The 12155-nt window shown below is 44.0% G+C and overlaps 1 pseudogene; it reads right to left on the bottom strand.

Annotated features, from left to right (window-relative positions):
* Window positions 1–11767: 11767 nt before the first annotated feature.
* LOC136646714 (5S ribosomal RNA) lies at window positions 11768–11883 on the bottom strand (annotated as a pseudogene).
* Between the last annotated feature and the right edge of the window lie 272 nt (window positions 11884–12155).

Genomic DNA, 12155 nt, shown 5'->3' with positions numbered 1-12155 from the left:
GGCCCACCAGCATGGAGGGGTCTGGGGAGGACAGGGAGAGGTGTTCTGGCGATGTTCTGGGGCAGGGGGTGGCAGGTTTGTGGGTGGATCAGGTTGGCACTTAGTGAGTGAAGTCAGGATCTGGCACTTAGGCCGGATTGTAACCCCCCTCCTGGGCAACCTGGCCTAGTGCTGGCCTGCTCAGATCTGCTCCACCTCTTTAGATGGTGCAGATTCAAATAGCCCTTTTCGGGCCACTGCCATGTTATCTGGGGAAAGAGGAGTCAATTCCCCTCGCACCCTGTTGCACCGCTGCTGGCCCCAACCATGTGCTGGTTACTGCACAGGCCAGCCGGCCGGCCTGTTCTAGCAGAGGATAGGATTGGGATGTTGATCTGTTAGTAGAACAATGGAAGGGCTGAACCAGAACCACTCCCAAGATGCTTGATCGGCTCGGGGAGGCAGGCTGGCTAGCCCCGTGTCTGAACTTGGGGGCCTTGCAGGGGTGACCTGAAGGCATAGCAGTTCGGCTGACTTATCCTCTTCGGGCGACGGTGAAAGGCGGGCTTAATAACAATTGAGCTACGCCTGGAGTCAGGTGGACGCCCTATGAGATTGGGGGGCGTACAAGGCTAGGGCCGTTTCCCCCACTTAGAACCCTGCACTTGGGATGGGTATTGTTTACCCTGTTGTTGCCTTGTTGCTATCTTGTTCTAATTCAATCAAGTGGCCCATTTTAATTCCATACCTGTTGTCGGCTGTATTTATTTGGGGAGGGCATGGTAATAGCATTTCTTTGAGATCAATAACCAGATCTCAGATTCCTTATGGCCGAGTCTGGCTGGTTACACTGTGGAAATCCGATCAGTCATCCCCTTCCAATACATGCCATCTTCTATAAACTATTTATTGAAAATGTCTAAATCTAACCACACACAATTTCACAATTGCTATTTAATTACAGTTGAATATCAGCATTTCCATCATTCTTCGTTCCTTCCCTGCCTCTCTTACTTTACGGTAATTGAGTGTGCAAGGTATATCAGCATCATGAGTATTATGATCACCAGTATGGCTTTAATTTTCCAATAGAGAAAGGCACCCACATTTTGTTTTAGTTAAAGGGTTTTCAAAGTTAAAGGACAGCTCTGACCTGACCCTATTCTTTGTGGTGACTGAGATAATAAGGTGACTCCCCCCCCCCAACAGTACACAAAGCCCAGCACACAGGAGTTTTTTAGCCACTTCAACATCTTCCCTCCAGTCAGCCACACACAGATCTCCCCCAGTGCCTTTTCCTACCCCCAGATTTGCCCCAACCCATAACCTTCATTTTTCATCTGTCTCCACCACTGTTCTCATTTCCTTTTCTTTCTCCCAGTTCCCTTCCCACTCCCTACCATTTCAATAAGGCACAGAGGCAGGGAAGAGGAGGGATTGGGGAGCACAGTTGAGACTGATCCTATCCACACCATCTAGGCTTTTCTTTCTGTACTCTCTGCCTTGTTAGATGGCAGGCAGAAAAACTAATTGGATAAGGGTGGTGGTTCCTTCCAGACACCACTAATGTGTACCTATCTTGCTGTTCCCTTTAATGTGCCATCAGAGACTCATGATCTCACCAGGATTTGTTACAGGGCCCACCTTTTAAAACTCACAGTACAAAATATGAACTCATTAACCTTGGTTCATGTTGAAGGGCATTATTTTTAAAGGCATGTGCTACAAACAGTTCAGCCATTCAACACCTCTTTGGAACAATCCAGATAAGGCATCCAAGGGTTTCCTTTGTGCACCTTCTGTCTTTCAGCTGATGTAGTATGAAAGAGCTTCCTTTCCTTAAGACCAACTTAAATTTCCCAGCAATTTCGGTTATTCTCTAGAAATTTTCCCTTTCCTTTATTTTCACAAATTTGTGCTCCTTTTCCTGTGCCAGTGGAAATGTTCCTCTCTGGCATCAGCTTGATGCAAAGTTGATTGCAACATAGACTGTGCAACATCAACAGAAGCCGTATCATTTCATTCCAAGTGGCAAAGGCATCAGCTGTAATTCAGCGTTCATGTGAAATGCACTGCCTTCCTTTCAAATTTCATTTCACGTGAGAAAATATGGGCAAATGTCACCCAGAGCAAACTAACGGCGAAAACTTCTGAAGAATCAGCCATCCATAAACATTATGAATAGGCAGCCACTAATATTCGCAAAGACTGTTTGCATATACACAGAAACCAAAAGACAGGAACCCTCAAAGGTATATTACAAATGATGGTGGTGGTTGTTATAGGTTTAAGATTTCTTCTACCCTTCTATTGGCAATGATATACATCTTTCTTTCTTTCTTTCTTTTGATCCTGTTTTTGTTCCTTGGCCACTCACCTGGTTTAAGTTTCTTAGGCCCAATGCACATACACCAGCTCCAGGTACTGTGACAAGAAAGCTGCGGGCTCCACAGCATTGCATGTGCCTCTTGCTGTTGGAATGTGGCCTTCCTGGCTGCCATGATGGTCAATGGTGATATCACTGCTGAGTTCCTCCCAGCTGGCTCAGACTGACAGCCTCCCTGCTGCTGATCAACTGGGAGGGCATCTGCCATCACTTGTCTTCTCCAGTTGAGTGAGAACTGAAGCTGCTCCTAGCATGAGTTCCCTAGTCAGTGGGCAAGCAACTAGCAGTGCTCTATACTGCCTTTAGGTTCAGAGGCAACACACCTTTGAATACCAGTGCAGAGAGCACCAGTAGGCAAGGATAATGCTTTTACTGCCCTGCTTATGAGTTTCCAGAGACATCTAGTTGGCTATGGTGGGAAACAGGATGCTGAATGGGCATTTGATCTAATCTTATAGGGCTTTCCTTATGTTATCATGGCAAGCACATACTCAGAGGGAGGGTGTTGCGGGGAGGTTTAGGGGTGGAGTGTAGGAGTCTCCAGCAGAGCAAAATCAAACGGCGGCACAACAGAAACTCGAGGCTGATGTCCAAGGCAAACTCTCAGAAGGCAAAGAGGCACTTGACACGAGAGTTAGGTTCCATCACCAAGATATATTATATACAAGGATATTTACAGCAACACTGGTCAATCATACAGCAACACACATTACGGCATCCTGATTCCTATTCCTTAACACTCACCACCCTACACACTCACCCTCACTCACCCCCTCACTCACTGAGGAGTGTTTGTCTGCGGCCTTGTTATATGCACAAGGCACACCCGCAATCAGCTGCACAGAGTCAGCAATCAGGAACAGCTGTTCCCTGTTACTTGTTACAAACTGACTGTTCACCACAGCATTTGTTGCATTCCCTCCTGTGCACAGGACCTGAGTGATTTCCTGGGTTCAGACCTCAACAGAGGGGTTGCCTAATGGAGAAGGAGACACTGATTCCCTTTCTTAGCTGCAATATGGCATCAGGAAGGGATGGGTAGAGGACCTAGAGGTGGACTAATGGAGTGCCACTCCACTTAATACTGCCACTTAAATATAAGGGCAAGTAGTGTTGGTGGTATCAGGCCGGTGGTGTTGGTGGATTAGAGGTGAACTAATCCACTAGAGTGAACCAGATACTGCCCTTGGATATAAGAGCAAGTCATACTGGTGGTGTCGGTGGTATGCCAAAATGATGACTGGGCTGGGGCACCTCCCTTATGAGGAAAGACTACAGTGTTTGAGGCTCTTCATTCTAGAAAAGAGGCACCTGAGGGAGGACATGATTGAGACATACAAAATTAAGCAGGGCATGGATCGAGTGGATGGGGGGGTGCTCTTTTCCCTCTCACACAACACCAGTACTAGGGGGTATCAATTAAAATTGAATGTCGGGAGGGTTAGAACAGATAAAAGAAACAGATATTTCTTTACCCAGGGTGTAATTTGTGGAACTCCTTGCTGCAGGACATGGTGATGGTGATTTTAAAGATATCTGCTTGGATTTCTTTGAAAGGAGATTGGATAAATTTCTGAAGAAAAAGCCATCATGGCAAAGATCTTGTGGTCTTGTGTGGGCTCCCTGAGGCATCTGGGAGATAGAGGAAGATGGACTAGATGGACCCTGGGCCTGATCCAGCAGGACTCTTCTTATGTTCTTATGTGGTTGCTGCCACACTGCAGTGCATCATGATTAGCAGTTGGTCTTCTCAGGGCATTAGACCTTGCAGCTGCTCAAGGTCACCAGCTTATGATGATTTGGTGCACCTGTCAATCCACTTCGAGAACACATCCTTATTTGACCTGGACAAATAGAGGTTTCTCCACTGTTAACCAGAAATGCTTGCCACTTTTTCCTCAAACCATGTCACATAATGGTATATGTTACAGAGAATATATTGCATGCACGGATTGTCACTGAACTGTTCTTTTGACTCTTGAACTGTTGCAAGAGAAAAATGAAGGGCATTGACATCTTGCAAAAACTGTTTGCAGACGAAACCCTCTGCTCTCTGTAGTGCTGATGGCTGTTTTGGATTAGTCTTCCTTCCCCTCTGAGACGTGGCAGGCCTCCATTCTTAATCCTTGGCACCAGAAAAAAAATAGAAATATTCCCAGAATTAATAAAAATGTATTTATACTCTCTTTCAGATCCATTTTCCTTAATGCACTTTATACTTTTAACACCATCATTGCATTACAGCAAATAATTTGATTTCTATGCTTCTCTCAGAGGCAATCCTGCTCTGTCAGTGCCACTTTTTACAAGCAGTGAGTTCTCATATAATTATGATGTGGCACCAGTTTAATTGAACTATTCTGTGTTAGGAAATGGGAGCGAAGGGTATGATTCTAACAGCCGGATTCAAACTAACCCCCCCTTGCCAAAGCAGCCACACCAAGTGCTTCCTCTCATGGTTGGAGGGCAGTTGAAGCGGTCTTCTCAGGGTAAGTACTCACCCTCCCTATGGTCCTTTGCTAGCATTGTAACAATGGAAAGGGAGAGGAATAGGATTTGGCTGCATGTTCATGACATTTAACCAGCCTGTTCCCGCACTTATTCCACCTTCTTCCCCACCCTGTTCCTGCTCAGAAACTCCGCCATTCCACTCTCTCTAACCTCCACTCCTCCCACTGTTCGCCCCACCCCCCTTTGCCTTGCTCCAACAGATGCTGGCCTGGACCCAGCCATGCTGGAATGTGCAATAACATCACACAACTTCTGGCAGGATCCCAGCACATTTGCCTGGATCCTTTCACCTCTGCCAGCAGAATGCGTATTTCACCAGCAGAGAATTTAGTTTGGACTGGGCTGCCCTGCTGATCATACTTTGAAATACAGCCAACCTGAATATACCTTTGGCCTCTAACCCTTAGCATTTAACTCCTGTTGCTTTGTCCCCTGGGGATTGCAGCTTCTGAAAATCTCATGGAGCAGAAAAGGATTCGCTGATTCAACTTTCTAGTAAGGTAACCTAGGAACGTGTTATGCTGAAGATCAGACTTCATGTCAAACATAAGAACATAAGAAGAGCCCTGCTGGATCAGGCCAAAGGCCCAACTAGTCCAGCTTCCTGTATCTCACAGTGGCCCACCAAATGCCCCAGGGAGCACACAAGACAACAGACACAATCTGTGTCCCGGTGCCCTCCCCTGCATCTGGCAATCAGAGGCAGCCTGCCTCTAAAACCAAGAGCTTGCACATACCTACTATGACTTGTAACCTGTAATGAACTTTACGTCCAGAAATTTGTCCAATCCCCTCTTAAAGTCATCAACTGATACAAGTTGTTCTTTGCTCAAAGCTCCTCCAGGCAAGGAAGCAACTATTCTGAGCTCCTTTTGGGACCCAAGACACTTCTTTAATTAGTCTAATTGAAGAAATGAGTGCAATAACGGCTGGAATCTTGACAGAGGCTCCATAATAGCAGCATGAAAGAGAAAAATCTAAAAGAAACCAAATGCCTCTAATGAAAGCATTTTATTTTGCAGAGGCTAAAATTAGCAAGACGATCCCCCACCCCACTTCACACACACCCCTCCACTGCTGAGCAATGCATAAAACCAAATGTGAGGAAAAGGGGGGGGGAAATACAGCAAATTGCTTCACAAAGGTCATTGAGAAACTGGAGCAGGTAGTCTATGTCTGAGCAAAAGTTCCTGTTTTCCTGACACACTACCAGTGCCAAAGCTAAATGCAAACCATCCCCAACTTCAGAGAATGCTGCTTATAAAATAACTATTCATTTTTGGACTCCGCTCTTGGCATCTTAACACTACTTTAAGTATTTCTGAATCCCAGGATTTATATTTGGGAAGGCTTTCCCCCCCCCCCATATATCTCTAGTTCCTTTTCATCTTTTTGCTTGTTAGTATGTAACTAAACTTAAGTATGTGTAAATGAAGCAATTGCATATTTTTTTTCCTGTTAATCACTCCTTCCATTCCTCTTCCTTTTGTCTGTGTCAGTAGCTAGATTACAAGGCCAAGGAACCTCACGTCATCATCAGACTATGAAAATGGGTGTCTCAAGTAACCAACGGAAAATTGAAACAATATTCTGAACTTTCCCATATGCCAGGATGTAAGGCAGCAGTTCTCAAAATTACCAGTGTCACGATCCACCCGCAGCCTCTTCTTCCAGGCTCAACTGGGCACCACCATTTTGGATCTTGCAAAATCTTCAAGGTGGCAGCACCCAAATTTTGCAGGCTCTCACGGGATCCAAGATGGTGGCAACTGGAAGGCCGGTAGGAGGGACAACTAGAGACATCCCACTGCACCACTTTGAGTCTGGGAACCACTGATGTAAGGCAAGTATGGCTATGTAGTTTAATTAGGAAAATACATTATTGGCATCTTGTAAAGAAAATAGAAAAATTTTTTCAGTGGTAAAAATAATCCAGTTGCACTTATAAGCAGAAGTCTGTGCACATTAGAAGTAAGTCTGACTGTGTTCAACGGGGCTTACTCCCAGGAAAGTGTGTATAGGATTGAAGCCTTAATGCAGCTCCATATGCACACCTGGCTTCCAAAATTAGAGAAAAGTCATGAAATTATATGCTATAGCCTGTGAAAATGATATGCTTGCTTGGATAGTTTTACTGATGACAAATTTCTGTAACCCAGATGTTGATCAGAATTATATATTTTATTGCATATTGTTCATTCTATGCTAGATGTTCATGTTGGTATCACTGCTTGCCTAGCAATATTAAATGAATACCAAATAGTTTCACTATTATTAATCCAAATATACATTGTGTTGTTATTTTTTTCATTAAATTTCAGATCATAATTATGTTTGTGCATTTGAGCAAATATTTTAACAGAACTTCATTCCTTTGAGAAATGGAGAAAATTCTGTCCATTTGCTGTTTGAGAAAATGTTGTACTAGCCATAAACACATAAAGTCTATATAAAGTCTAGGATCTATACTGTTTGGTATTGCAGATCCTAGACCTTGGAACAGGAATTCTACAAGCTCATGTTATAGTGGCCATGGAAGGAACTGCTTGCATATAGCAAGGTCAGAGAGAGAGAGAGAGAGAGAGAGAGAGAGAGAGAGAGAGAGAGAGAGAGAGAGAGAGAGAGAGCACTCTACAAGTTATAGATGATAATAGTAAAAGTCTGAAACAAATAGTCCCAGAGTCATCTGCCTCCTGGACAAAACATGCTCCCCCAATCCATGAGGCCAACTGGTCAGCTCAGGCAACAGATGGGGCATTCAACCCTGTTCTCCAAGTTTTATCCACTGCTCCCTCTTGTTCTACTCCCTGGGTTGAAAAAGAAAGAGGGAAACAGAGGAAGAGGAAATTTAGAGCTCAATCTTATTCTCCCCCTCCCCACAATCTCAGTGATGACAAACTGGTGAATGCTGCATTCCATGGTGGGCAGGCAGGCCAGAAGGCTTCAGTGGAGAAAGGGGATTTTAAATCCCCTTACCCCTGTGGAAGCCTCCTGACCCACAATGAGTTTTCTTGGACTTGCGCCAGCAAAGTTTGCCAGCGCAAGTCAAAGGAGGGAAACGGGGCAGGGAGACTGCTGTCCGAGGGAATAAGATCTGATGTGGGCCATCCATGATAGACGCTCCCTCCTCCCTGCCCGGTTTTGCTCCCTCTGTGTCTCTGCTCTGCCCTCCTGCCTCTCCTATCTTCCTACCTGCTCCAGCAAGAGGGGATGTTGGTGATGGTGGGGGCGAGAAGGTGCAGGCCTTCCTGCAAGCATTTACAGCAGTAAACTAACTCACATGCAATCAGAGCATCTTTTGCGACAGGTACTGACTGCTTGGCTGCTGTCATAGGAGCTTTGCGGTCATTGGGTGTCAAGGGGAAGAGGAGATCCCTGAGCTAGAACATAGGATGAGCAGGAGTTGGCACATCATGGGGTGAAGGGGGCAGCATTTGGCATGCCACCTCAGGCATCAGGAGGTCCTGAGCCAGTCTTGCTCCCAGTGCCCTGCAGAAGGCATAGTACCTACTTTGCAACAAAATCTTAGTTCAGTTTCTTAGCTATAAGATCTATCTATGAATTAGACAATTGACAAGAACGGATAGCCAGCATGGATAAGAGTTTTACCAGAACTACACTCGGACTGACCAAAGTGAAAATGAATACAGCTGGCAAGTGTTCAACTACTGCTGGAAGTTAGTGCCATGCATGAAATGGAGCTGAAATAATTAGAATGTCTGGCAGGCCCATCTACTCCTGACCAAAGAAAGTAAAGGAAGTTGTGAGATATCCAAGTAAAATTAGAATTCACAAGGTACCTTGGATTGTTTTTGCAGCACTGGAACCAGAATTTGGGCACGCATATGACTACGAATGTACACATAGCTGGCAGGACTGGAAACCGGGCACAGAATCAGAAACTGGTTTCAGGAGCAGGCAGGCACGACTGTGATCCTCTTGAAATGATTAGAACTGAAACAGTTCAGAACAAACTCAACTAAAAAACAAGTCCTTCAAGGCACAATGACATGGCAGTCAGGATACAGAACAGACAAGAAACCAAGAGTAGCCCTCAGAAAACAAAATAGCAGCCAAGATGTTGGTAAAAGTGACAAGACAGCAGTAGGAAGGCTGGTCAGCGCATTGATACTGGAGAGCCCCGAGATGCTGGGAAAAAAAAAAAGCACTGTAGATTGGTGAGATGTAGAACTTAGGCTAGAAAAACCAAAGAAATTAAAGAAGCCAAGATGAAAAGTGACCCCTGTATTTTTCACTAAAAGGTAACTATTATGTACACAGTTGAATGTCCTGCTAGAATTTCCACCTCACCAGCCCAACAGGGGAAGCAAGGACAATGCACCACACACAGGCACACAGGGGTGTAGGAAATCCCATGCTCTGCATGCACTGATGCTGCATCTCATATAACTGCCCCTCCCCCCCCATTCAGTTCATCCAGGACTATCAAGTGCATCTCTGTGGTCAACTATGGCCCAAATCCTAACCAACTTTCCAGCACTGGCATAGCTGTGCAAATGGGATGTGAGCTGCATCCTGCAGTTGGGTGGCACTCATGGACCCCTCCTCAAGGTAAAGGAATGTTTGTTCCCTTACCTCAGAGCTGCATTGCCCTTATGTCAGTGCTGGCAGGTGGGTTAGGATTGCCTCCTGTGTTGCCAAACTGTCTCTTCCTTCTGCAACAGCTAAGAGTTGGAATTGTCCCCTCCCAGGAGATTGTCCCCACCCCAAAGGAGAGAAAAGGGTAAAGTTCCAACCCACTGTATGTACATGCTAATGGCACCACTCTCTCTCCCAAAAACCAAGGCTGTGTCCTTTTTTTACTTTTTATCGCTAGAAGCTAGAAGCGCTAGAGCTGTTCTTTTATAGGTTCCAATGCACTCGGGTTGCATTCTTTTTTTTAGATTCCAGCATGCTAGCCATGCTAGTATTTCTCTGAGTGAGCTAGAAAAGATGGCCACCTCTGTGCTTCCTCCTATTTTCCTATCGAAAGAACGGAGGAACCTGTCAAAAGCATGGCGGCCTCCATAGCATATGGAGGGTATGGAAACAACATGGCAACCTCCATACAACTGATTTCAATGAGGGGACACCATTTTGTTGTCTTTACATTAACCGCACCAGAAGCATGCTAGTAGCATGCTAGAAATGTAACTTCTGTCACTTTCTCCTGCCTAAAACATGAACGCAGCCCAAGGATTAATCAAGTAAGAGAACATGTGCGGCTGATGCACCTGTCCTTGTTACAGGTACAGCTAATGCTGTTTCTAGTTGTTACTCTCTCTTCTTGCTCCACACAGGCTGCTGTCCCACAGGTTGAGTCCATTATGATGTTCTCCACAAATGAATGTGCAAGGCTCAGCACCACAAGGTTAATAGTTCCTTCCTCCTTCCTCTATGTAATGGGCAAGTGTTCTCATGAAAAAAATACTTATGATATTCTTTGTGAGCATGATGCCATGTGCATTTAAGGTGAACATTCTCATTTATTGCAGGTGAATCATTTTTATAATTCTGAACTGCTTTGAGCTGTTATTTCAGAAGACATACGAAACACAAATGCCACTACTTGTTTATCAAGCAGCTTTTTTTTTTTTTTTTTTTTTTTTAAAAAAAAGCAGCACAGGGGAATTATTAAGGAAATATAACTTCTTAGTAATATATTCATAAATCTACTTTGGGGCATTATATTTAGAGCTTTATACATTAGACATCAGAGCTCAGGAGCTCTCAGTTTTCTGTGTTCTTCTTTTTTGGAAACTGTAAACTTACCGTGGGAACAAACATGATCATCCCAATATAGCAGATGAGAAAAAATCTGTAAAGGAGACGGAGTTGCTTCCAAATGGCAGCTGCATAATTCATCACTAACCAGAACACCGGGGGGGTGGGGGGTGGAAGAGCCATGGAGGCATTTGTGCCACAATCCTGTTGCAAGCTGTCATTTGCATTCTGCCACTTGTACTGGCACTGAGAGTCTTCAGTTTGCTTGTTGGAAGAATAAGTTTTGGCACTGCAAAGACTGCAGTTTCTTTATGAAATCCATGCAGATTTTTAGGGGACCTTGATAGAACTGGAAGCACTTTCGAGGTACCTAGGATGACATTTAGCTTCGGAAATCATTTTTTTTGCAACTTTACATTTGGCTGCCATTTTTAAAAATGGCATCTGTGACTAACAAGGAATATGTGTCAGTATCTTGGTACTTATGAAGCCAATTTAAAAAAAAAAAATTTCTAAAGGACTTTATAAAGGGCAAATCAGTACTCTAAGTACTAAGCCCTGCTGCTCTTTATTTCTAAACTGTGTATCACCAGTTATCAATGAATACAGTTACAACTCATTGTTTGGTAAGTCAGCATATAGAACACCTTGCTTTAAATATTCTTCCCTTAAAACATAGTCTACAATATAATAATTTTCAATAAAGATCAAGCTTATTGACATTCATATTATTCTAGGAATCAAAATTAGTAAATTACGTTTTAAGCCCATACGTTATCAAAATGGTAAACAAAGAAAGTCAATTTAATCATAGTGGAAATGTTTATTGTGCTTATTTAATATTACAGATGAAAGTCATTAAGTATAAAAGATGATGAGTGTAGTTGATACTATTGATTTTATAACATATTAGCATATAAATGCCAGAAATTTAGAAAGTTAGAAACTGATGCAGGCCTTGAGCAAGTTTCTTCATGTTCTTCTCTCCTATATTTTAGGAACATTTTCTGGAAATATTGTCTACGTTTAGGATTGACAAATCATTTCTTAAAAATATAACTGGAGCTGTTTCTGCACTATGAAAATCCCATCCAAATACTGAATCCAGAATAAATTGTGTAAATTAATGGTTGGCAACCTTCAGTCTCGAAAGACTATGGTATAAGCCTACAGCACCTACAGTATTCCCAGGTGGTCTCCCATCCAAGTACTAACCAGACCTGACCCTGCTTAGCTTCCAAGATCAGACGAGATTGGGCATGTGCAGGGTGATAGTTGCTGTCAACTGTGTAAATTAAGTAACTGGGAAAGCAGGCTTCTTGGTCACACAAGGGATCTTAGATACTGAACATGCATAATTTGTGAATAGAGTCTGCTGACATAGGACTCAATCCTATCCAACTTTCCAGCACTGATGCAGTCACAATGCAGCCCTGAGGTCAGGGAATAAATGCTTCCTTACCTTGAGGGAGCCTCTGTCACTGGTGCCCCACAGCAGGATGCAGAACGCCCTGTTCCATTGGCATGACTGCATCAATGCTGGAAAGATGGATAG

This window comes from Tiliqua scincoides, chromosome 3 (genome assembly GCF_035046505.1).
Source record: "Tiliqua scincoides isolate rTilSci1 chromosome 3, rTilSci1.hap2, whole genome shotgun sequence".
Classification (NCBI taxonomy): domain Eukaryota; kingdom Metazoa; phylum Chordata; class Lepidosauria; order Squamata; family Scincidae; genus Tiliqua; species Tiliqua scincoides.
Note: the sequence above shows the minus strand (reverse complement) of the source record. Positions and strands in the feature narration are given on the sequence as shown.